At 38.8% G+C, this 23,565-nt stretch overlaps 1 long non-coding RNA gene across 1 annotated transcript; it reads right to left on the reverse strand.

Moving 5' to 3' along the window:
• Nucleotides 1-729: 729 nt before the first annotated feature.
• On the reverse strand, nucleotides 730-22,226 carry LOC147509079 (uncharacterized). Its single transcript, XR_015216494.1, has 3 exons — nucleotides 22,154-22,226; nucleotides 21,797-22,058; nucleotides 730-885 (listed from the first exon to the last, which is right to left on the reverse strand). It is a non-coding gene; the product is annotated as an uncharacterized LOC147509079 (long non-coding RNA).
• Between the last annotated feature and the right edge of the window lie 1,339 nt (nucleotides 22,227-23,565).

The following is a 23,565-nucleotide window of genomic DNA, read 5'->3' on the forward strand; positions in this document are numbered from 1 at the left end:
TACGCATTGGTTAACTACGCCGACAGTTTTATATGGGTTAAAATCTGTAGGCATTGGTTACCTATACCGACGGTTTGGTTTGGGATTTAGTCTGTAGGCATTGGTTACCAATACTGACGGTTTGGTTTGGGATTTAGTCTGTAGGCATTGGTTACCTACGCCTACGGTTAATGTCCCCAAGGATGGGCCGACGTGTCCATTTTGTAAATATGAGATCAGCCAAGGATAATGTCCGTCGGTTTACAATAATTATTTTTTAATTTTTTTTTCTATATATATTTGCATAATTCAAATTGTATCATGAAAATTGAAAATAGTTTTCCTGCTGATACAGATCCTATGTAACACCAAACCACAAACCAACTTACAAAATCTGCAAACACAAATCATATATCTCAAGTAACATTCATTTTGGCAAAAAACATATTCACTTCACATCTTGAAATTACCAAATATTCACTTCACATCTTGAACTTACAAAAATATTCACATCACATCCCTAACAAGCTAGCCATACATCCACAACCAACAGCTAACCATGCAAAAAAAGCATAAGAGAACATATTGTTTTTAGACAAAAAAGTTCATTCAATAAACAGTTCAAGAGGACGAACTATGGGATGCAAACACTAACTCCTTGGGCCATATAACACCTCCTTGCACAACCTGACCAAGCGTCCTTACCCATCCATTATGAGGGCATGGCAGTGTTGCGTTATGGTCATGGACAACTTGGACAAAATTTTTGAAGTTCCCTTCTTCTAAAGTCCTTTCCCCATACTCTGTGTTAGGATCGACATCGTGTACAACACCTCTAGCAACAATATCAAGCGGCCAACCTCCACGCAATTCACAATCTTTGCCAATGTAGTGCACATTTCCCAGCTACAAAGAAAACATTTAATTAAAAGTCTTGATTTCAAGTTTAAACCGTATACATAAAGCCATAGAACCTTGTACCACATGCCATACAAATGCAGTCTTTATCTAGTTTTTACTCCCGTCAATCCAAATAATTTCACTAGCTGGTATTACATGCAACATAAAACAAAAGAAAAAGAAAGTAAAAAGTTGTCAAATAAAGACAAAAGATAGTATCTAAATAACAGCAAGTTGCAAACACATTATTCATGACAAGAGAACCAGAATAGAGACAGCTACCATCAAGTTCCCGGATAGTTAGGCTTGGTGGTTTTGTCCACTTGAGGGCTTAACAACTTCCCATGTGAAATCAGTCTCATCCCTACCAAAATGACCATAGGCTGCTCCAGACATTATGGAACTTGGAGAGGTACTACGAACCCTCAAACTCGGCCTACACTGTGGAGAAGAGAAAGCCGCCTCGATAGGGCGATATACCTCCTCGCTTCTACTACCTCATTCCTGTCCTTCCTCAAGCACGCCTAATCAATTGGGAAGCTTTATAGTTGAGGTCATGATTCATTCCTCAAAGGGTACCGCGGGAGTGACTTTCCCCACTAGAAAAGAAGAAGCAATATTCAAGTAGGTAGCCCCAAAAGCCGAACTCAAAGAACTTGTTAGGCTCGAGACCCTGACTTAAAAACTAAGTAAAGTTGGAAGCACAGGGTGGGACTATTTACCCAGAACCAAGGATCATATCTCCTCTTGCGCCTTTAGCCCAAGTGACTACTTTGAAAGAACGGACAGGGAGTACTTTTCTTGTCATGTATTGTCAATGAAGAAACTTCTGTTTACTTCACTACAGGTAAGCTATTAGGGTACTAGTCCTCGGGGCCTCTTTTCTCACTATCCCACCATTTCATGGTTTGCTTGGTTGTGGAGCGGCTTTCTCCCGGTACGAGTCGATTCCTGGCCTATGCTCTTCTTGGTGATGTCGTAGTCATTGCCGATAGTAGGGTGGCTGCTGAGTCTAAGTCCCTTTTGGAATCATTGGGAGTCTTTCTTTCCCCCCAAAACTGTCACACCCCGAATTTCGATAAATCAGATAATAATAATGATATCTGACTCCTTGATATCCGAGATGTGAGAACAACCTCACAACCCAATCTATATCATAACCCTAATGAATAATAACACATGCGGAAAAACTAAACAATAAAATACTCAAAACAATCCACTCATCATTAAGAAAACTTGTGATCAAAAATTAAGTTACAAACTTCTTCACTTAAGAATTCGGAAAAAAAATAAATTAAACATATGTCCCCAACAAATTCCACTACATCTCTGAGGAAAAATGAAACAACATCTTATTAAAAATAAATGCTAACATCAATCACGAGCAGCACGCCACCTTCTCGAACATCAGCTAACCCTGTCCAGGCTGATCGACTATGTTCATATAAGAACACACCCGATTAGCAAACATGCAAATCGGGTCAGCTAGCATTATGAATAATGCTAGTATGAGTACCTTTAGTAAAACCATTTAGACATACATAATATTTCATTCTTTACATGGCAGGTAGTTCCTCCATTGAGGAGCCTAAGCTTTAGGTAGTTAGTTCCTTCATAAAGGCACCTTAACTTCTAACTAAGAGTAAATAACTTATGTCAGCCTAGTACTTACCTTTATGCATGCTCTATCACAGAGTGGGTCCTCTCTGCAAGAATAATTAGTTTAACCCACTCTCCTGCAAGCAATTTGTAATAATCATAACAAAAATGAAACTTAACTTGAAAGTCTTAAATCAATAACCACGCCTGAGGAAAATATCATGGCAGTAACATTTATCAAGTGTCCCTAGTAACCTGTCGTCTCTATGTTTTACCTAGTTTTCCCCGCTACCACAATCGCTACCCAACGAAACATGTACATCCACATGCCTCCCCTTACATAATGTACCACTCTGTGCGTAACTACCCTGAGTGGGATGCCGCACACCAGGTAACCCTCACACGAAAGCCATTATGTAAGTAATGCCACTATTCGGCATAAAAGTAATGCGTGTCTCCTTCTAAAGTTTTGCGAACGAGATAATCAAGCCACTATTCGGCTACGCCAGAAGGGCCATTCAGATTTACTGAAACGCCCGAAGGGCCAATCAAATTACACACGCCCACACAGGGCAAGTCACATGAGTTGTGGTAGCTAGGTTCTAGGATTTTCGTTTTGTAATTTATTCAAACGTATATATCTATGCATCTTAAAATTTCTCTATCTTCACGTGTCAAAATTTACACAAGATCGACGTCAAATCTATATTAGATACTGACAAACAAGTTTATACAAGTGTCACCCACATCCTATCATCGGATTGGTCCATAAATTCAATCTATAACATTTTAAAAAAAAGTCAACAGTCAACGGGTCAACAGTCAACCCAACAGTCGACGGTCCTAACCGGTGGTCATTCCTCCCGGTCCTCACCCAAACCCATATTTAAAAAGAGTTCAAACCCTGGTCCTAAGCGAATAGCTAAGTTGACCCGGTTTAACCCGGCCTATAAACTGATCTGACCCAACTGGAAATTTCAAAACTAACTAGATCCCATGGGATCTAATTCAAATTTTAGGACCAGCCCACATAAACCTTTTAAACCGGCCCAAACCAGAACTGATAGGGTCCGGCCCAACTAGTTAGTCCTAAGTCAAAAAACTAAACAGCGACCTGGAGCACTAGATCGCTCTCACGGTCATCCCCTTCGCAGCAACAACCGCTAGCTTCCAGCCACCCCCAAAAATCCTTCACACACCACCCACCAATAACTAAGCGAAAATTATGTCGGTGAAAAACCTCACAACTTTACTTCACCAAGCAACCCCCGATTTCCAGTTAGAAAAATCACTTCCAAATTCTTAGATCCGACCGCCATTAGTGTTCTTGGAGCTTTCAAACCCCCACAAACTCCCCACTACCACCATACATCAAACCACCAACCCACAATACAACAAAACAGTTCAAACACGAAAATAAATACAAAAAAAATCAAATTCCTCAGTATCACAGTAATGGCAGTAATGGCATTTTTACAGAGGAGGAGGTTAGGGGCTCGCGCCTCCCTTTACCACCACCTAATGGTGTTGACAGTACTAACAATCTACTAAGGTTTAAACTTTCACAAAAAGAATAGTCTTTGAAGAGAAAAATAGCAGAAAATGAACGATGAACATAACATGGTTTTGGAAGTACAGTTAACTGTGTCTATATACGGGAAAAACAGAAAAATAAACTACTCACCTCCCCGTGTTATATCGGCAAATGAAAAATATCGAAGAAAAAAATGAGAGAACCAATCCCATTTAGCTCAAGATATCCGCGTTCTTCTCCGTTTTGTGTTGTTTGTTGTTTGTGGTTTTCAGAAAAACTAGTTTCTCCTGAGACACCCTATATTCTCCTTAACTTCCAAATTACTAAATATTCTTATATCATAACTATGGAAATATTATTTTTATTAAAAAGATTATATATATTATGTTCCTTAGGTTAATATCTTATTTCCTTTTTATTTAAAGCTTTCCAAAAATTAAAGATAATCTACCCACATTCAAAATTCAAATACTAATTTCCTATATTAACATTATTCGAAATTACTATTTGGTATTCCACATGCTAGCACGTTGACCAGAAAAATACAGTCAAATACAGAAAATATTAAATATTGTTACGCAGATAATGTAAATATAAAATAGGGGTCTTACAGCTATACACACCTTAAAGGGATCTCGTCCCGAGATTCAGCAGTATGGGACACTAGGCGAATAACTCTGGATGCACGACTCTAACCTTGTCCTCTAACTCCCACGTAACATCCTTTCATCTTCACTCCATTGCACCTTCACCAAGTTCACTTGTCGCTGCCGAAGTTGTTTCACGTCACGGTCCACGATGGTGATAGGTTTCACCAAGTGCGTCAAATCGTCATTAATCTCGATCTCGCCTAGCTCAACAATCTGGGTCGGGTCTTTCACACACTTTCGAAGCATGGAAATATGGAAAACATCATGCACCGAGGATAAAGTTGCAAGCAACGCGAGCTGATATGCCACACTGCCCACACGAGCAACAATCTCGAACGGTCCAATAAATCTAGGGCTCAACTTGCCCTTTTTCCCGAACCTCATCACACCACGCATAGGGGACACCTTCAAAAATGCAAAATCCCCAACTTCAAACTCAACTCCCTTCCTCTTCCGATCAGCGTAGCTCTTCCGCCGACTCGAAGCTGTCTTTAATCCGTTCTCGTTATCACCCTAACATTCTCTGCAGTCTCCCTAACAATCTCCGGACCAAGTAAGACTCCATCACCCACCTCGGCCCAACACGCCGGTGATCTACAGGGCCTCCCATAAAGGGCCTCGAATGGTGCCATGCCAATACTAGAGTGAAAACTATTATTATACGCAAACTCAACCAAAGGAATATGTTCCTCCCAACTTCCTCCGAAATCAAGGACACATGCCCGCAACATGTACTCCAATATATGATTCACCCGCTCTGTTTGTCCGTCCGTCTGAGGGTGATATGCTATGCTCAAGTTTAGCTTCGTGCCCATAGCACGCTGGAAGCTCTCCCAAAACTCTGATGCAAAAAGTGGATCTCTATCAGAGACAATAGAAACAGGTATGCCATGGAGTCTCACCACCTCTCGAATGTACTTCACTGCCAAACTATCAGTGTTTTGCCGTACCCCAATCGGAATAAATTGAACAGATTTCGTCAATCGATCTACAATAACCCAAATAGACTCATTTCCCTGCCGGGACTTAGGTAATCCATCCACGAAGTCCATTGAGATTTGTTCCCATTTCCACGTGGGAATCTCCAAAGGTTGCAACAAACCTGAAGGCCTTTGATGCTCTGCCTTCACCTGCTGACATGTGAAACAACGAGACACATACTCTCCCACATCTCTCTTCATACCTTCCCACCAGAAAGTCCTCTTCAAGTTATGATACATCTTCGTACCCCCGAGATGGATAGTGAACCGAGACCTATGAGCCTCATCCAATATCTCTCTCTTCAACTCAACATTATTCGGAACACAAAGTCTATTCCGGATCTTCAAAGCACCATCAGAATCTACTGACCAATCTGTAGGGCAATCATCGAGAAGATCCACCACTAAGTCACCCAAACGCTGTACCAAAGAAAGATCAGCCATCTGTAGGTTCAAAACCTTACTCACTAAGGAAGGATGGACTGTCAAACTGCAAACAAAAGCTCTAGCCGTCCCTGACTCAACATGCAAATCTACTGAAGCCAAAATCTCAAGTGACTTCCACTCTTGCACCATAAGTGAAGTCATCACACTGTGTTGCCTACTCAAAGCATCAGCTACCACATTTCCCTTACCAGGATGATAAAGAATCTCAAAGTCATAACTGCTAATGTACTCCATCCACCTCTGTTGTCTCATGTTCAACTCCTTCTGTGAGTACAAATACTTCAAGCTTTTGTGATTCGTGTACAACTCAAACCTCTCCCCATATAGGTAGTGTTGCCATACCTTCAAAGCAAATACCACTGCCGCCAGCTCCAAATCATGCGTAGGATATCGCCTCTCATGGAGTTTCAATTGTCTAGATACGTAAGAAACCACCTTCTGGTCCTGCATCAAAACACATCCCAAACCCGTACCACTAGCATCAGTAAAAACCACCAACTTCCCGCCTCTAATGGGAATAACTAAGATCGGCGCTGTAGTCAATCTTTATTTCAACTCTTGGAATGCTCGTTCACAATCATCATTCCACAAGAACTTAATATTCTTCCGCAACCGTGGTCATCGGTGCAGCAATAAGAGAAAACTTCTCTATGATCCTCCTATAATACCCGACCAATCCTAAGAAACTCCTCACTTCAGTGGCATTAGTAGGTTGCTTCCACTCTTTAACTGCTAGAACCTTCTTGGGATCTACTGCTATCCCCTTACTCGATATCACATGCCCAAGAAATCTGACTTCAGCCACCCAAAAATGGCACTTGCTGAACTTTGCATATAACTGCTGCTCCCTAAGAATCTGTAACACTATCCGCAGATGTTCCTTGTGCTCCTCAACGCTCTTGGAGTACACAAGAATGTCGTCAATGAAAATAATAACGAACTTTGTCAAATCACGGATGGAACACCCGATTCATCAAGTCCATAAAGAATGCAGGTGCATTAGTCAGTCCAAATGGCATAACAGGAAACTCGTACAACCCATAGCGAGTACGAAAAGCTGTGAGAGAAATACTCTGCTCTTTAACACTCATCTGATAGTACCCAGTCCTCAAGTCAAATCATGAATATCATCATCCCCTTTTAGTTGATCTAGGAGGTCATCTATCCTGGGCAATGGGTACTTGTTCTTGATCGTCGCCTTGTTCAGCTCCCTATAGTCAATGCACATCCTCAAAGTACCATCCTTCTTGGACACGAAGATAGCTGGTGCAGCCCACGGCGAAGTTACTTTCGGACGATAAACCTAGTTCATACACACCTTAAAAGGTTTATACTTATATCAACACATAATAATAAATAATAAGCACACAAAGACACCACAACAAAAAGTCAAACACAAACAACAAGGCTTACCCTTTCTCAACAACTCCTCAAGTTGAACTTTCATCTCATCCACCGCTTTTTTGCTTAGTCTCAGACACTGACTGAAATTGAGCTGTCCCTCGGTAGCAAGTCTATCCGAACTCTACCTCTCGCTTAGGGCGGCAGTCCGAGGGATCTCCTGAAAACGCCGGTATAATCGCATACCACTTCCACCGCACTAATGTCCTTTTCCGTATTTCCACCGAATACGTGAAGCTAGTCATCACCGAATCTCCCGAAACCGCGACTCATAAGTGGCAAAAGGAAATCCAGGGCTACTAAAAGAAATGGACCTCGTAGCACAATCTAAGGTAGTATAGTTCTTACTTAACCAATCCATTCCTAATATGAAGTGGAAACCTTCGAAACCCAAAACTACCGTGTCTACTATGAACTCAATGACCCATAAAAGAGATCTCAAAGCCCTTACAGTAATCATACAAAGTCACTAAACCTCCTAATGGTGTTTCAACACGTAAAGGTTTAGGGAGTGGGGTGGTTTTAACATTTTCTTTTTCAACAAGCCGACGAAAATGAAAGAATGAGATGCACCGATTAATCAAATAGAACTCTAAGATCATTATGAGATGTAGCAAAAGTACCGCTACATTTCCCTGCCCCGCAAATTGCGAAGGCACGATCCGGTGGTGCCCCTCCCCCTCGTCCCCCCCTGCTCCTCCTGAATCCATGTGGGCAAGTACTAGCCCGGTGTCCCGGTCGTCCACATTTATAGCAGTTGCCTGAAATTGGGGCGATAATTCTCGGACCTGGAAGAGCTGCCATCTGGTGCCTAAACTGTCCATTCTGCTGTGGTTGACCTTGGTAACATTGTCTCTGATTGCCATTTCCCGGTCGATTTTGATATTGATTCCCGCCTGGACGATTCTGATACTGATTTCCCTGCCTCTGGAAACCATTTCCCTGTTGGGGTCTCGGCTGGATCTGCTGAGGTCCCCTGTTTCCCTGACCATACGGCCCAGGCTTGTACCGGTCCCCACCATGACCACGATGTGGTCTAGAATGTCTGGAATCACTAGCTCCTCCCTTACCCTTGTCCCGAATTTCACGAAACTCCTTGTTCTGCTCCTCATACATCAAAGCAAGATCCAAAACTCGGTCAAAAGTGTCTTTGTCGAAAGGAAGTAATGACCTCGACAAGTAAGGGTTCAGTCCCTTGATAAACTTTCTATTCTTCTTCTCAGGAGTATCCACCAGATACGTATCAAACCTTGACAACTCATTGAACTGGGTAACATAATCGCTTTCAACCGCCGTCCGACCCCGCGAGTTCTTGTAAACTCTTCTCGCCTTCGCGTTCCCTCAAAGCCCGGGGAATAAACCTAGCCTCAAACTTCTCCTCGAACTCGATTGCAAGACATCGATCGAGATCAACATGTGGAAGAATAGACATCCACCAAAACTGTGGCCGCGATCGTCCAACCGATGGGCAGCCAACTCCCCGCCTCAACCTCAACGATCCATGCGGCGAAAATCATCTCGCAAGCTTTAAGCCAAGCCTCGGCTACAAGAGGGCCAAAGGTTCCAGTGAACCTCTTACCACCGAGGTTGGCAGAGTCCTTATTATGCTTAGCAAACGGATCATTATGATTCCCTCGATTATTCTCAGCGACCTACAGGAGAGCCGAAGTTAATCGGCCCCTCGCATCCGGATAGGGCGCTCCCTACATGTTCAGTACCATTGCTAGCTCGTGTCTCAACCATGATCTACAGTTCAAACAAAACTCCTATTAATATCCACAGAAACCCCAAAACACTCAACACTATTACCCATAATCCATATCCGAGGATCACTTAGACATTCCCAATCTAAGCTAACCAAATGCTCGATATTAAATCACACACTCAATTTCGATAAATCGATAATAATAATGATATCCGACTCCTCGATATCCGAGATGTGACAACAACCTCACAACCCAATCTATATCATAACCCTAATGAATAATAACACATGAAAAAACTAAACAATAAAATACTCAAAACAATCCACTCATCATTAAGAAAATTTGTGATCAAAAATTAAGTTACAAACTTCTTCACTTAAGAATTCGAAAAAATAAATTAAACATATGTCCCCAACAAATTCCACTACATCTCTCGAGGAAAATGAAACGACATCTTATTAAAAATAAATGCTAACATCAATCACGAAGCAAAGACGCCACCTTCTCGAACATCGCCTAACCCCCGCCCAGGCCGATCGACTATGTTCATATAAGAACACACCCGATTAGCAAACATGCAATCGGGTTGACATTATGAATAATGCTGGTATGAGTAACCTTAGTAAAACCATTTAGACATACATAATATTTCATTCTTTACATGGCGTGTAGTTCCTCCATCGAGGCCTAAGCTTAAGGTAGTTAGTTCCTTCATAAAGGCACCTTAACTTCTAACTAAGAGTAAATAACTTATGTCAGCCTAGTACTTACCTTTATGCATGCTCTATCGCAGAGTGGGTCCTCTCTGCAAGAATAATTAGTTTAACCCACTCTCCTGCAAGCAATTTGTAATAATCATAACAAAAATGAAACTTAACTTGAAAGTCTTAAATCAATAACCACGCCTGAGGAAAATATCATGGCAGTAATATTTATCAAGTGTCCCTAGTAACCCGTCGTCTCTATGTTTTACCTAGTTTTCCTGGCTACCACAATCGCTACCCAACGCCGAACATGTACATCCACATGCCTCCCCTTACATAATGTACCACTCATGCGTAACTATCCCGAAATGGATGCCGCGCACACACCGTAACCCTCACACGAAAGCCATTATGTAAGTAATGCCACTATTCGGCATAAAAGTAATGCGCGTCTCGTTCTAAAGTTTTGCGAACGAGATAATCAAGCCACTATTCGGCTACGCCAGAAGGGCCATTCAGATTTACTGAAACGCCCGAAGGGCCAATCAAATTACACACGCCCACGCAGGGCAAGTCACATGAGTTGTGGTAGCTAGGTTCTAGGATTTTCGTTATGTAATTTATTCAAACGTATATATCTATGCATCTTAAAATTTCTCTATCTTCATGTGTCAAAATTTACACAAGATCGACATCAAATCTATATTAGATACTGACAAACAAGTTTATACAAGTGTCACCCACATCCTATCATCGGAATGGTCCATAAATTCAATCTATAACATTTTTAGAAAACGTCAACAGTCAATGGGTCAACAATCAACCCAACAGTCGACGGTCCTAACCAGTGGTCATTCACTACACCATAACAGGCTATTTGCAACGGCAAAAAAGCGTTGCTAATAATTTTTGCAACGCTTTTTAAAGCGTTGCGTCGATAAATATTGGAAATATTTGCAACGCTTAAAAAGTGTTGGAAATATTTGCAACGCTTAAAAAGCGTTGCAAATAAAAATTTCCAATGCTTAAAAAGCGTTGCAAACAGAAATTCAAAGCGTTGCAAATAAAAATTTCCAACACTTAAAAAGCGTTGCAAACAGAAATTTCCAACGCTTAAAAAGCGTTGCAAACAGAAATTTCACAAACGCTTTTAAGCGTTGGTAATTTGTTAAAATTTTACCAACGGTTTTTAACCCGTTACAAAGTTGTTAGTTAATTTTAAAAAAAAAATAATTTAAAATTCATTTGTAACGGGTTATAAACCGCTCTTTGATGGGTTGCTAATAAAAAAATAATAATTTCTCATTTTGTAGCGAGACCAAATAAACCTACAATAACCAATGAATACAAGAATCCAATGAATACAAGAATGGTTTAGACAAATATATATATAGCTACAAACTCACTCCAAACCAAAACAAACAAAATTAAGGACAAAAAGCAAACTTCCCACCTAAAACAAACCACCCTTTGCTTTCAAAATCTTCCTTTCACTCTAGAAAGTCCTTGGCATCTTCAAACCCAAAAGCTCAACGCCAAGATTCCCCTTCCACGCCACAAAACCCCCCCTTCGCCCTCAACCCATCGCTCTAGCAAAGAGCATCTCCTTGTGCACTCTTCGACCGGATTATCAATACAATGAATAGCCATTAGAAAATAACAATGCAAAGAAAAATTAAAACACCGTGACTACCAAGGATGGCACAAAGGGAATGAAAAAAGAAATAAATGTAAGGCTGAACAACCTAACTCTTGGGATATGAAGACATCAACTTTTGGCCGAAAGTGTAGCATGTTTGATAGATAACACTACAAACGCCATACAACTAGCTGGAGAAAACCTTACCTTTGGGTTCTTCACGGTCTCGTCCACACTTAGAATTAGGCAAGTCAATGTTGTCGCATTTATAGCATTTATCCGAAACATTTGCAATCACGACCAATGTAGGTAAAAAGAAACCCAACAAAGCAACATGGGAAAGAACATTGAATACCTTAACAACAATGAGGTTCCCATACAAAGTTGGCAAATGTATCTATGATTCCACCAAAGGTTTTTATATCGACTCAGTAGTCTGTTTAACTTTTAATTTCTATTAAAATCACAAATACCTTAGTTTGTTTGAGGCATTTGACCTGGTTCTTTCTTTACTTTCTCCTCGTGAAACAAGCATTCTATGTTAATGGGACTACACAATATTGGCGTGATCCCGAAAAGCATAAAACAGAGTGGTATAATAAGCAAGGCTGACCTGAAGTTCCACATCCTTTATTATAAGCAAAGCTCCTTTACGACCAAGCTCATCTTTGGAGAACTTTTATCCGTAAAATGAAAAATACAAAATTAATAAACCCATCTCTTAAAAAGCATGTGATCCAAAGAAAGAGAAATTAGAACATTAAATTCTTACCCCGCCTTTATCACGAAAGTGCGTTCTCGCAAAAATCAAATAAAAAGTAGAGTTACATCCATCGCCAAACGTAGTAATCCAGCACATATAGTAAAAAATTACCTTCATCCATCTTGAACTCAAATAGCTCATCATCTTCAGAAACACAGTTCCATCTTGCAATTTCCCAATAAGTTTCTCATCAAGTCACGATGGTTACTATATATATTTTTGGGTGTGAAGATATCATTGATATCAATATTAAGAGCAAGGCCTAATTACTTCATTAGTAAAAAAAAAATTGAAATTTTTTTTTTTATATGCTATTATATGAAAGTTACAAGTTATAAGGATCCCAAATAGAGCGTAAACACATGATGAAACATAACAAATACATATACTTGAACATAACTTTTAAACCTGTATATAACTTCCTCTCAATCAAAAAAAAAAGTAAATAACAAAATAAATTTAAATAGTCTTCTTTTTTCTTTTGATCTCAGATAGGCTTCCAATATAAGTTCTAACAACGAAAAATAATAAGAAATTAATATTTTATGTATCTATCTCCAAGATTTGACAATCCAATTTACATTACATTAACTTAGTAAGTTATATGTATCCATTTTCTTTATTATGGATATATATCCAGATATATTCATATGCATGTCTAGAAATGCATAAATAATGTATCTTAGCAATATAGAATACAATAAGTTGACAACTACATGCACTATAAATTGTATATAAAAAGTTCATCGACAAGATGATCGATGCATCTTTAACTTTCCTTCTTTTGTTACACTTTTGAAAAAAGCACTTGTCAAAGTAGGAGCAGAGAAAAGATACACCCATAAACAACAAAGAAATTCTCAACCAGTGGAAGACCATCGAACATCATGAACAGTGCCCTTCTTTACCCCGCCAAAAGTTTAAAATAAGTAGTCCCACTTTCAGACCATAAAGTAGAATACTTGATCTTACAAAGTGAACTCAAAACATACGTAGAGGCACAAGCCCTTCGTGAGCTCCATCAGTTGTCAAGTAGTTCAGCTTTGATTCTCCGTAGTAACTCTGGTTAGTTTTATCAACGTCTGATTGTGCTACGACAAGGAGTCCACTAGAACCATAATTCCAGCTCATTTGCACTGTGGAGCACCGAAAAACCCCGTCGAAAGCAACAAATTGAGCTTGTTCATCCTTTGCACATGAAAATATTTGAATCTTTGGCAGGAATCCCCTATTGGACCAAAACATTGAGTTTAAGAAAAACTTTAGCATGTTAACTATTACTCATTTATCTTCTAAGGTGGAAACCAACATATTCCAACATAAAATTGGCATTTGCACTCATTCATGAGACCTAACTACATGGTAGTTAATTTATAAATGGAACAAAAGGTGTGTTTAAATGCATGGGAAATTTTCAGGTGTATAACCGAGTTTGTAATAGAAATTTTTCATTAGATGTGAAGCATATGTACTATATATTCCCCGTCAAGAACTTTAATAGGTGAATTTTCATGGGAGAACTCATACAAGGAGGCCATAGGAGAGAGTGAAAAGCAAAAGGGAACTTCCTCTCTTGCGTAAAATCCTAACTAGAAAGTGGGATTTACCCATGAATATTCATCCGTATAATCAGCCCTAAAATCAAACCATTTTGTAGCCATCGGGTAATTTAGATATTCCAGTTAGCTCATGTACTCAAAGTTTATCAGCATTCGGATGTACTATCCAAAGTACTACCTATTTATCTATGTTACATGGACACACCATAATTTGAAAACAATCCATGTCGGATACAATTTTGATATTTCACCGTGTCAAACACCAGATCCGTGTTAAATCACGGACACACCTATCCGTCTCAATGTAACTTAGCTATTTGTGTTTCCCCGAATTCATCCTGTATTGAAATGCTTAACATTTAGGTGTTTTCTAATACAAAATTATATTATAATCGTATCTATGAATTTGACAAAAGAAAATGTATGCATGTCCACAAACTCGCTTTCAAAGACAACCTAGTTTTCAACTTTACCAAGTAACATAAACCACTCGGCAGGATACATTTGGACAAAAAGAAAACAAACCTTGGATTCTGCAACAAACGCTGCAACATATGACCCAGGTGCCTTAGAAAGTTCTACAGCAGCTATGCCGGGATTCTAAGGCGATAAGTGAAACCTTTTGAAAAATCCCCAAAGATCAAAAAATCGTATCTCATTTGTTGCAAGCCGACACGCAAATGCTTCAATCTCGAGCTAAATTGGATAGAGGGCCTGCATAAATCAAACTAATTAATATAAACACACCTCGTTAGTCAAAAGTGAGTATAAAATAGTTGTCGAAAAAAAGTTACCATGTAGTTTTAGACATGTTTTTACTGAAACAATTGATAAAACGGAGTACCGGTGTGAATGTTCCACAAGACCAAATTCTTTTCCCGTGGTGTGGAGGATTTCTGAAAAGTTTGTAGATAAGTCCCACGTGGAGATAAAGTAGCTGCAAGAGCATTGGGGATTGCAAAGGATCTAATCTCGAGTAAGTGGTGCAATCATATAAGCCAATCGTAGAGTCGGGTTTGATGACCATAAGTGTAGAACCATCTTCACTGAACTTTGAATTGGAGCAATGAACTTTTTCAAGCTTCATACTTGGTTGACCATTGTTAAACGGGGAGTCCAGTCCGGAGACGCCGTCGGGTTCTCGGTCATACACATTTATAACAAAAGATTGTTTATTTATTCAAAGAGATATGGGGCCACGTGGGCAAAGGTTAGTAAGTACCTAGAATCTGTAAAGGTGGTGAAGGATCTCTAACAGCCATTATAATAAGCTACCCGTAATAATAATTAGCACATAGAAAAGGAAAAGAAAATGAGAGTAGCAGTTTTACGTGAATGGTTGAACGCTGCGATGTGGCGGACAAATCGTATCTCAATGAACTCACACCGAGAACCATCTACTTTAACTACTACCGAGTTTGCACAACTTCGAAATTTGGGATTTTTGCATTTTGGTCCTACTATTCGCCTTGATTTTAATTAAAACCACAATTGCCCTTAACACGTGTAGTGCACGGAATAAATCAACGGCTATGAATTAATCTGCTGCTTTGAATCTAATGGCATGTTTCCCACCACACAGTTGACCATAGATTAATACACCGAGAGAAAAATCTCTAGGACAGATTGGGGAAATACAAACTCAATGAGGACACCTTGATTTTCGGTTGCCATAGCATATTTTCCACTTTGAATGCATCATTTCCTTCCTCTTTCTTCTTACCAAATGGCTTCAATTTTCTCGGTGTGTTCTTGTCCCACAATTCTCTTTCCTATTGAAAGAAAAGGAAAATTTTGAACTCACTCATACCAAGCACAATGCAAGAGCCGTTACAAAAAGAAACCACATGAAGATACCTTGACAAAGGATTCAAGCTCAACTTCATAGTTGAATTGGGTAACAACAACCAATTCTTGCTTGAATTTAGATGAACCAAACCATATTCTAGAACAATAGTCGACTCTACAACCTCCCCTTTCTTCATTGTCATGACAGCTCTATCAAGTCCATCAATAACTTGCTCGCAAAATGTAAAAACTACACTTCATTATCAAGTTTAATCATGATAACAAAGAAAGCATGCCAAATCCAAATGACGTGAAAAATTACCTTCATCCATCTTGAACTCAAATAGCTCATCATCTTCGAAAAACACAGTTCCATCTTGCAATTTCCCAATAAGTTTCAATTGTCGGACAAATGAGATAATATTAAGCTTTATTATTAATTGAAAAAATAAATAAAATAAATTTCCCAATGCATTTAAGAACCTCTAAAGTCGATGTACAAATATATTATATTGTTTCAACTGTAATATAATCGCACCAATATGTTTTATATCTGTCCTTAAGGGGATGAGGTTTCATGATCACATGTAACTAAGCTTTGCGGCGCCAATAATGGATTCAAAGATATCTCAATAATATCTCGCCAAATCGTAAGAAGCTTCAAAGATATTAATTCGGAGCGAAATCATTAGGTATTTGGAATGGGGATATCTTTAACACAATGAAGTAAATTCCTCTAAGCACCAACAACGCACACATGACGAAAGTGAATGTCTATCTTCTACACAGGATTCAATTTTGCCTATAGAGATTATGAAGGGAAAAACAGAAGTAATGAACTCAAGCATTGAAGATTTCGGATGAAAAAGAAAGAAAGAACCAAACAGAAAAAAAATGCATTGAATAGAAGACCGGTAAAAAAAGAACTACCATAAAACCATGAATGCAAGGAAATGGTACCTTGCTCCGACTAATTGATCATTAGCCATTGAAAGATCAATCACCTTTGAAGTGCAACACGCTTGCTTACACTTTCATTCTCATCATCGCCGCCATTGCTAATCTGCACATAAATACAAAACATGATTTCGAAAGGGGTTTTCCAAACAAGTGAGGAGTTTCACATATTCTCATGTACGGAGAGAAAAAAGTATTTCTCTAAGTATATTTTCAGCTTCATTTTTTCAGGTTTTACGATCGCGCAGAATTTGAGGGATGATAGCCCCTACGCCCGAGTGGAACCGGTCTTGGAAACTGTTAGCTTCTCATGGGCCAAAGGAGCCAACTTAGCAAGCCACAATTTCGGGATGCCACTGTGACCAGAACCTTCAAAAATTATTGAGTTCTTGTTGAAGGAGTTGATAGCAAACTCAATAACAGCCAACTTAGCCTTAAGTGAACGTTGATCATCAAGAAAACGAAGCAAAGCCGAAAGGAGAGAATCTATACCATAGGTCTTACTCACGTTTCTAGAGTTGTTGAGAAAGACCGCAAACTAACTCTTTTTTGGTCAATTAACCTTGAAAAACATGAGGCGGATCCTCTCGATATAACTTTCAAAAGGCTTTCTCGCAAGAAGGAATCATCTCAAAGAAGTGTTAAAAGAGTCGCTGCAGGCAACTTTATGGTGAGGATCATCTAAGTGTTTGAAAAACAACTTCATAACCTTCTCGAAACTCGTGTAATTTCTTGGACACCTTTTGGTCCTTGCTGCAAAGAAAGTCCGGAGATAATTAAAAGCGGGAACTCGCGGACCGCTTAAACTAGATCTAAAACACTCCATCAAAGCATCACCAAGAGACAGTGGACCCTCCATGTAACTTGGCATTTCACCAAGTGCAAGTTGGCTATCATCAAAACTATTTCTACTATTAGCGATACCCATCCAAATACATGTTTTCTCAAAAGCGACCTCGAAAATGGGGATAAAATTGTTTTGTGAATCCCCTCAAACAAGGATTTTTATAAGGTGTGTTTAGATATTTTGTCCGTATGTGTGTTCAAATATCATCCGTTGATCCTCATATCAGTATTTTCTTCGATGTGACTCCCATCCCGCAGTCTCTTAGAAGTTCTCTTGGTAGTATATGATGAAAAAGGCTCGAGTTGACAGTCACTGCGGTAGGAAAACTTTGCCGGATCTTTGGAAGCATGAACCCGAAAGCGATAAGATCGGATGTTATTAAACCATCGCACCTAACTCGATGAATTCACCTTAAATCATCGGGATCTTTATTTCTAACTAATTTTTCCGAGAAAATGTGTTAAAAAAAACCCACATGCAAAAGGAAAATAAATGAATGAAAAGCTTTAGGACCAAAATATAAGATGTTAACAAAACAAAAAATATTCCTGAAGTTTTTCCCATCAAAATCAGATATAGCATTTGTACTTAGGGTTTTAGGAACTTCATCAAAGTGCATGTCCGCTCAGGAGAAATAATGAGTGAGACTTCGGTGTTGAATCTATCAAGTCCATCAATAACTTGCTCTGCAAAATGTAAAGACTACACTTCAAGATCAAGTTTAATCATGATAACAAAGAAAGCATGCCAAATCCAAAGGACGTGAAAAATTACCTTCATCCATCTTGAACTCAAATAGCTCATCATCTTCAGAAACACAGTTCCTTGAACACATGAGTTTGACTATTTACCAACATGCATTATCAAACATAAAATAATTGCCCAGAAAACAGATGCAATAAGTCCCATATATAAACATTTATCCAAACATTCTAAGTACATCTGCAAATTCAACTCAAGTTCATCAAAATTCTAAAATCCAAAATTTAAAGCAACTTGCTTTCAACATTTAAACTCAAGTAAAAATTGCATCGCCTTTATTCTATGAAATTCTACACATGAGACAAACATATAGCAAAGAAATGTAAAATTCGAGATTCAAATACCCGAACCGATAAAGTAGTAGAAATTTCGGGCCGAAAGCTCTCCACCGACCGCCATTACAACACCAAAACAATGAGGAATCTCCACTTCAAATTAAATGAATATTTAGAAGAAAAAAGACAATGTTGAAATCTTTTGCTTTTCGGTAAAAGGTATGAAAAAGGGTTTTGAGATTACAGCCTAGTTTAGTTTGGAAAAGAGAGAAAATAGTTAGGTCTATTTTGTTTTGGGTTCTTTGTTTTCGATAATTTGTGCTTTTCAGAAAGAGGAGGAGGGGTTGAAGGACAGAAAGAGGGACAAGGGTCACCAGCAAGGATAAAAAAAACCCTAACCTAACCCAGCGGCCGTGAGAGAGAAAGAGAGGGTTTTCTATTTTGACATACCGACGGCGATTTCTTTTTTGTTTCCCTATTTTTGAAATTTCGAAGTTGTTTTGGTTTTTTGGATTTGTAACACTTCTCCAACGCTTTTTAAGCGTTAGCAATTAATTCCGGAAATTCACTCAAATAAACCAACGCTTTACAACATTTAAATAAGCGTTGGCAATTTACTAACGGTAAATAAGCGTTGCAAAGCAAAAAAGGTGCGTGTTGCAAATATCCTATTATGGTGTAGTGATTCCTCTCGGTCCTCACCGAAACCCATATTTAAAAAGAGTTCAAACCCTGGTCCTAAGCGACTAGCTAAATTGACCCGGTTTAACCCGGCCTATAAACTGATCTGACCCAACTGGAAATTTCAAAACTAACTAGATCCCATGCGATCCAATTCAAATTTTAGGACCAGCCCACATAAACCTTTTAAACCGGCCCAAACCAGAACTGATAGGGTCCGGCCCAACTAATTAGTCCTAAGTCAAAAAACTAAACAACGACCTGGAGCACTAGATCACTCTCCGCGGTCATCCCTTCAAGAAGAAAGCAGCGCGCTAGCTTCCAGCCACCCCCAAAAATCCTTCACACACCACCCACCAATAACTAAGCGAAAATTATGTAGGTGAAAAACCCCACAACTTTACTTCACCAAGCAACCCCCGATTTCCAGTTAGAAAAATCACTTCCAAATTCTTAGATCCGACCACCATTAGTGTTCTTGGAGCTTTCAAACCCCTACAAACTCCCCACTACCACCATACATCAAACCACCAACCCACAATACAACAAAACATTTCAAACACGAAAATAAATACAAAAAAAATCAAATTCCTCAGTATCACAGTAATGGCAGTAACGACGTTTTTACAAAGGAGGAGGTTAGGGGCTCGCGTCTCCCTTTACCACCACCTAATGGTGTTGACAGTACTAACAATCTACTAAGGTTTAAACGTTCACAAAAAGAATAGTCTTTGAAGAGAAAAATAGCAGAAAATGAACGATGAACATAACATGGTTTTGGAAGTACAGTTAACTGTGTCTATATACGGGAAAAACAGAAAAATAAACTACTCACCTCCTGTGTTATCGACAACAGAAAATATCGAAGAAAAAAAATGAGAGAATCAATCCCAGCTAGCTCGCGATATCCGCATTTTTCTCTGTTTTCGGCTTGTGTGTGTTGTTTGTGGTTTTTCAGAAAAAACTAGTTTCTCTGGAGACACCCTATATTCTCCTTAACTTCCAAATTACTAAATATTCTTATATCATAACTATGGAAATATTATTTCTATTAAAAGGATTATATATATTATGTTCCTTAGGTTAATATCTTATTTCCTTTTTATTTAAAGCTTTCCAAAAATTAAAGATAATCTACCCACATTCAAAATTCAAATACTAGTTTCCTATATTAACATTATTCGAAATTACTATTTGGTATTCCACATGCTAGCATGTTGACCAGAAAAATACAGTCAAATACAGAAAATATTAAATATTGTTACGCAGATAATGTAAATATAAAATAGGGGTCTTACAAAAACTCTTGAATTTCCTGGGTCTAGTTTGCTAAGTGAGACTTTGTGTCAAGGCGGGGTCATGTGATCTATCTCCAATCTAGTTAAGATTGTTGCGCACGTGCTGGCTTCGGCCTCATGGCGGTGCAAGATCAAGATTGTGATAAGAAATTCTCCATCTTTGCCTGGGGTAGATTATCCTTTAGAGTCTTGGTTGGGGCTTGGTGCCCCGTTAAACCCTTCTCTCTATGGCTTAGTGGTTTATTACATGATAAATCCGCTTAAACTAAAGGTTAGTACCATTAGAGTTTATGTTAGGAGGGCAGATTCAGTCGCTGTTGATTCTGTTGAGTCTGTTGATCTTGTTGAATCAGCATTAAAGGTCGGAAGCGACAGCTAGCTCAACCAGCCTCCCTAAACTCCACTATCTAGAAATAGGCTTAGTCAAGCCATAGCGTGCCTGTAGCAAGAGTTGCTATCTTCAAAAACCTTCCATTTCCACCTCTTAAGGTCACAAGCCACCTTACTGTCAGGGTCTTGTTCAAGACATGCATCAAGAACTACATCGAGATCCGGTCACAAAGCTTGTCTGGGTGTCCCTCGTTCCCAGATTCAGATGTAAATAGGAAAGACTCCATTATATCAAGCTTGAAAGTAGACTTTGAAATCCCCAAGAGTTGAGAAATGAGAGGGTTTTTTTTTTCCAAATGTTTCTACTCAGTGCTAGTACCACATGAATAGGAATTAAACAAGATATTAATGTATAAGATTGTCTGTGTTATTAGTCTACTCCCTCTATGTGTTTAGATATTATTCAGTTTTTAACACTTCCAACTATACGACAATGGCTCAAAACAATAAGAGCTAAAGGTGTGAAGTTACTATCCGGATGAAAGGCGTGCGGAAGTAGGAAGGCAACAGTGTTCAGAGATAGGTCTGGCTCATGCAAATTCAGAAAATCAAAATTTAACTACAAGCACTACAATCAGAAATATCCTAGGCAGATGCAAATGCAGAAAGTAAAAATTTAACTATAAGCACAGTCAGAAATATCCCTGCATATTCACGCATTGGTAAAGTTGTCTAAGAGAACCAACCACCCAACAATGTAAATGGATGCCACCTCGCTAGGATGAGTACAAATGGGGCATCCAAGGAAACTAGGTCTAAGTCTGCTCCTTCTAAGTGTTCCCAAGACCCTATGTCAATTTCACATACTTTGTACTTACAAACTCATACCACATCCTCAAACAAGACACTCACTCATATACTTTGTGCTTATGGTCTCATACCACATTTCCCTTAAACTACCTACTTTCAATAAAATGATGACAACTAAAATATTTACCAGAGCACTTGGGCTTTGATGACTAGCACAAGAATGAGGTGATGTAACATTGTCAGTACAAGTTCCTCTTTGGCTCATGAACATGGCTCTAACCTCTTCCATCTGCCTCAACATTCTAGCATCCATATTCACCTCCATGGCCTCGATCCTCCTCTCAAGTTGAGAGTTTGCCATCATCAAACCATCATTCTTTTTCATCAAAGAGTCCCCCTTTCACAACACAGTTTTACAAACCCCTGTACCGAGGCCCCGGAAACGGCCCCTGCTATCTCACCCAACAACCTATTTTCAGTGAACAACATTGAGAAAGTAGACAAACTCAAATAACAAGTTACCATGAAATGCCAATAACTATACCTTGGCAACAACATCTCCAGCCAAATCATTTTGGGACTCGGGATGCTCGGCAACATGATTCTTAATTGAATTCTATTAAGATTAACAAAATCAGTTGAAAACTATGTACTATGTACTAAAGAATTAACTATATACTAAAAAAATTAAAACTAGTATAACACACTAACCATTAAGTCTTGTCTCCGCAGAGTCATTTCCTTTGGTTTGTGAATAAGCATATATGATTCAGTCCTAGTAATTTCTGATTCAGGAATACCTTTCCCCAAAGCCAATTCATTCCGAGCTATAGCCATTGAAGTTCTTCCCAGACATGAAGGCATAATTTGTTGCTCGTGATTCTTTTTATTCCTTTCACTCATGGCCTTCATATTTTAATGTAATGACAAATCATCAAAAACTGAAAATTACTAAAAACCAAGAACACGTACATTGAAAAATAATAATTAACCAACTATGACAATTCATAAAACAATATTTATAAACACATACACATACCTTAAACTTATCCGTATTGCAATAATCAACAAATTGGTGCCAATCCTCCAATGGAATATTACGAGGTGAGACTTCCTTCACCAAGGAAAGATCCTCATCTTGGACAAAATCTTTATACAACGTGTGCTTGTAATTCCTCCATGCTTCATTCAGTTTTTGCCATGTGTAATCAGTATCAATTGTCTTCTCATATTCAAACTCAAATTGGCGACCCAAAGTACTAACTACTTTCTTGATGAGTTCCTTCTCAATATTTTGCCAATCACTATGACATATTGGAATGTCTCGACGAGCAATATATCCCAATCTTGTGCCAAATTCAGTGACATTTTCTATGGGCGTGACTAGTTGGCCTTTTCTATTAGTCTGCATTATGAGTTTCGGACGTGGCTGACCCTAAACTTCTTCGATGCCAATTGAAGGGCCTCTCTTTTTAGAAGCACCTGATGAACTTGATATTGGCGCATCATCATCTGCACAAACAAACAATATTCGATTAAGTCTGTCCATTGCGAAAAATATTAAGAAGAATGTTAAATGTAAAAGTGAAAGTCATTACCCATTCCTTCATTAATTTAAGCTGACTATCGTCTAGTGAGTTTTAACCACTTGGTGTTGAGTAGTGAGAGTCCATGTTCACTAAAGCAAATAGACATTCCATGAAGCAAATAACAAAATAATAAATAACCAATGAAGACAAGAATAAATCAGTGCAAGGGTTGCATCCATTCAACTAAATAATCAATACATAGTTCAAGCTAAGTAGTTCATTTATATATAAGGACATAACCACTTAAAATTCTGTAAGTCATGGCGACCATTCAACAAAATATATAGCATGGGAACAAAACAGTACAAAAAGAACTCTACTAAGTCACGGTCTACTGAATCTCTTTCTCTTCTTAGTTTTTTTGTTC

The sequence above is a fragment of the Coptis chinensis genome, chromosome 3 (assembly GCF_015680905.1).
Source record: "Coptis chinensis isolate HL-2020 chromosome 3, ASM1568090v1, whole genome shotgun sequence".
Classification (NCBI taxonomy): domain Eukaryota; kingdom Viridiplantae; phylum Streptophyta; class Magnoliopsida; order Ranunculales; family Ranunculaceae; genus Coptis; species Coptis chinensis.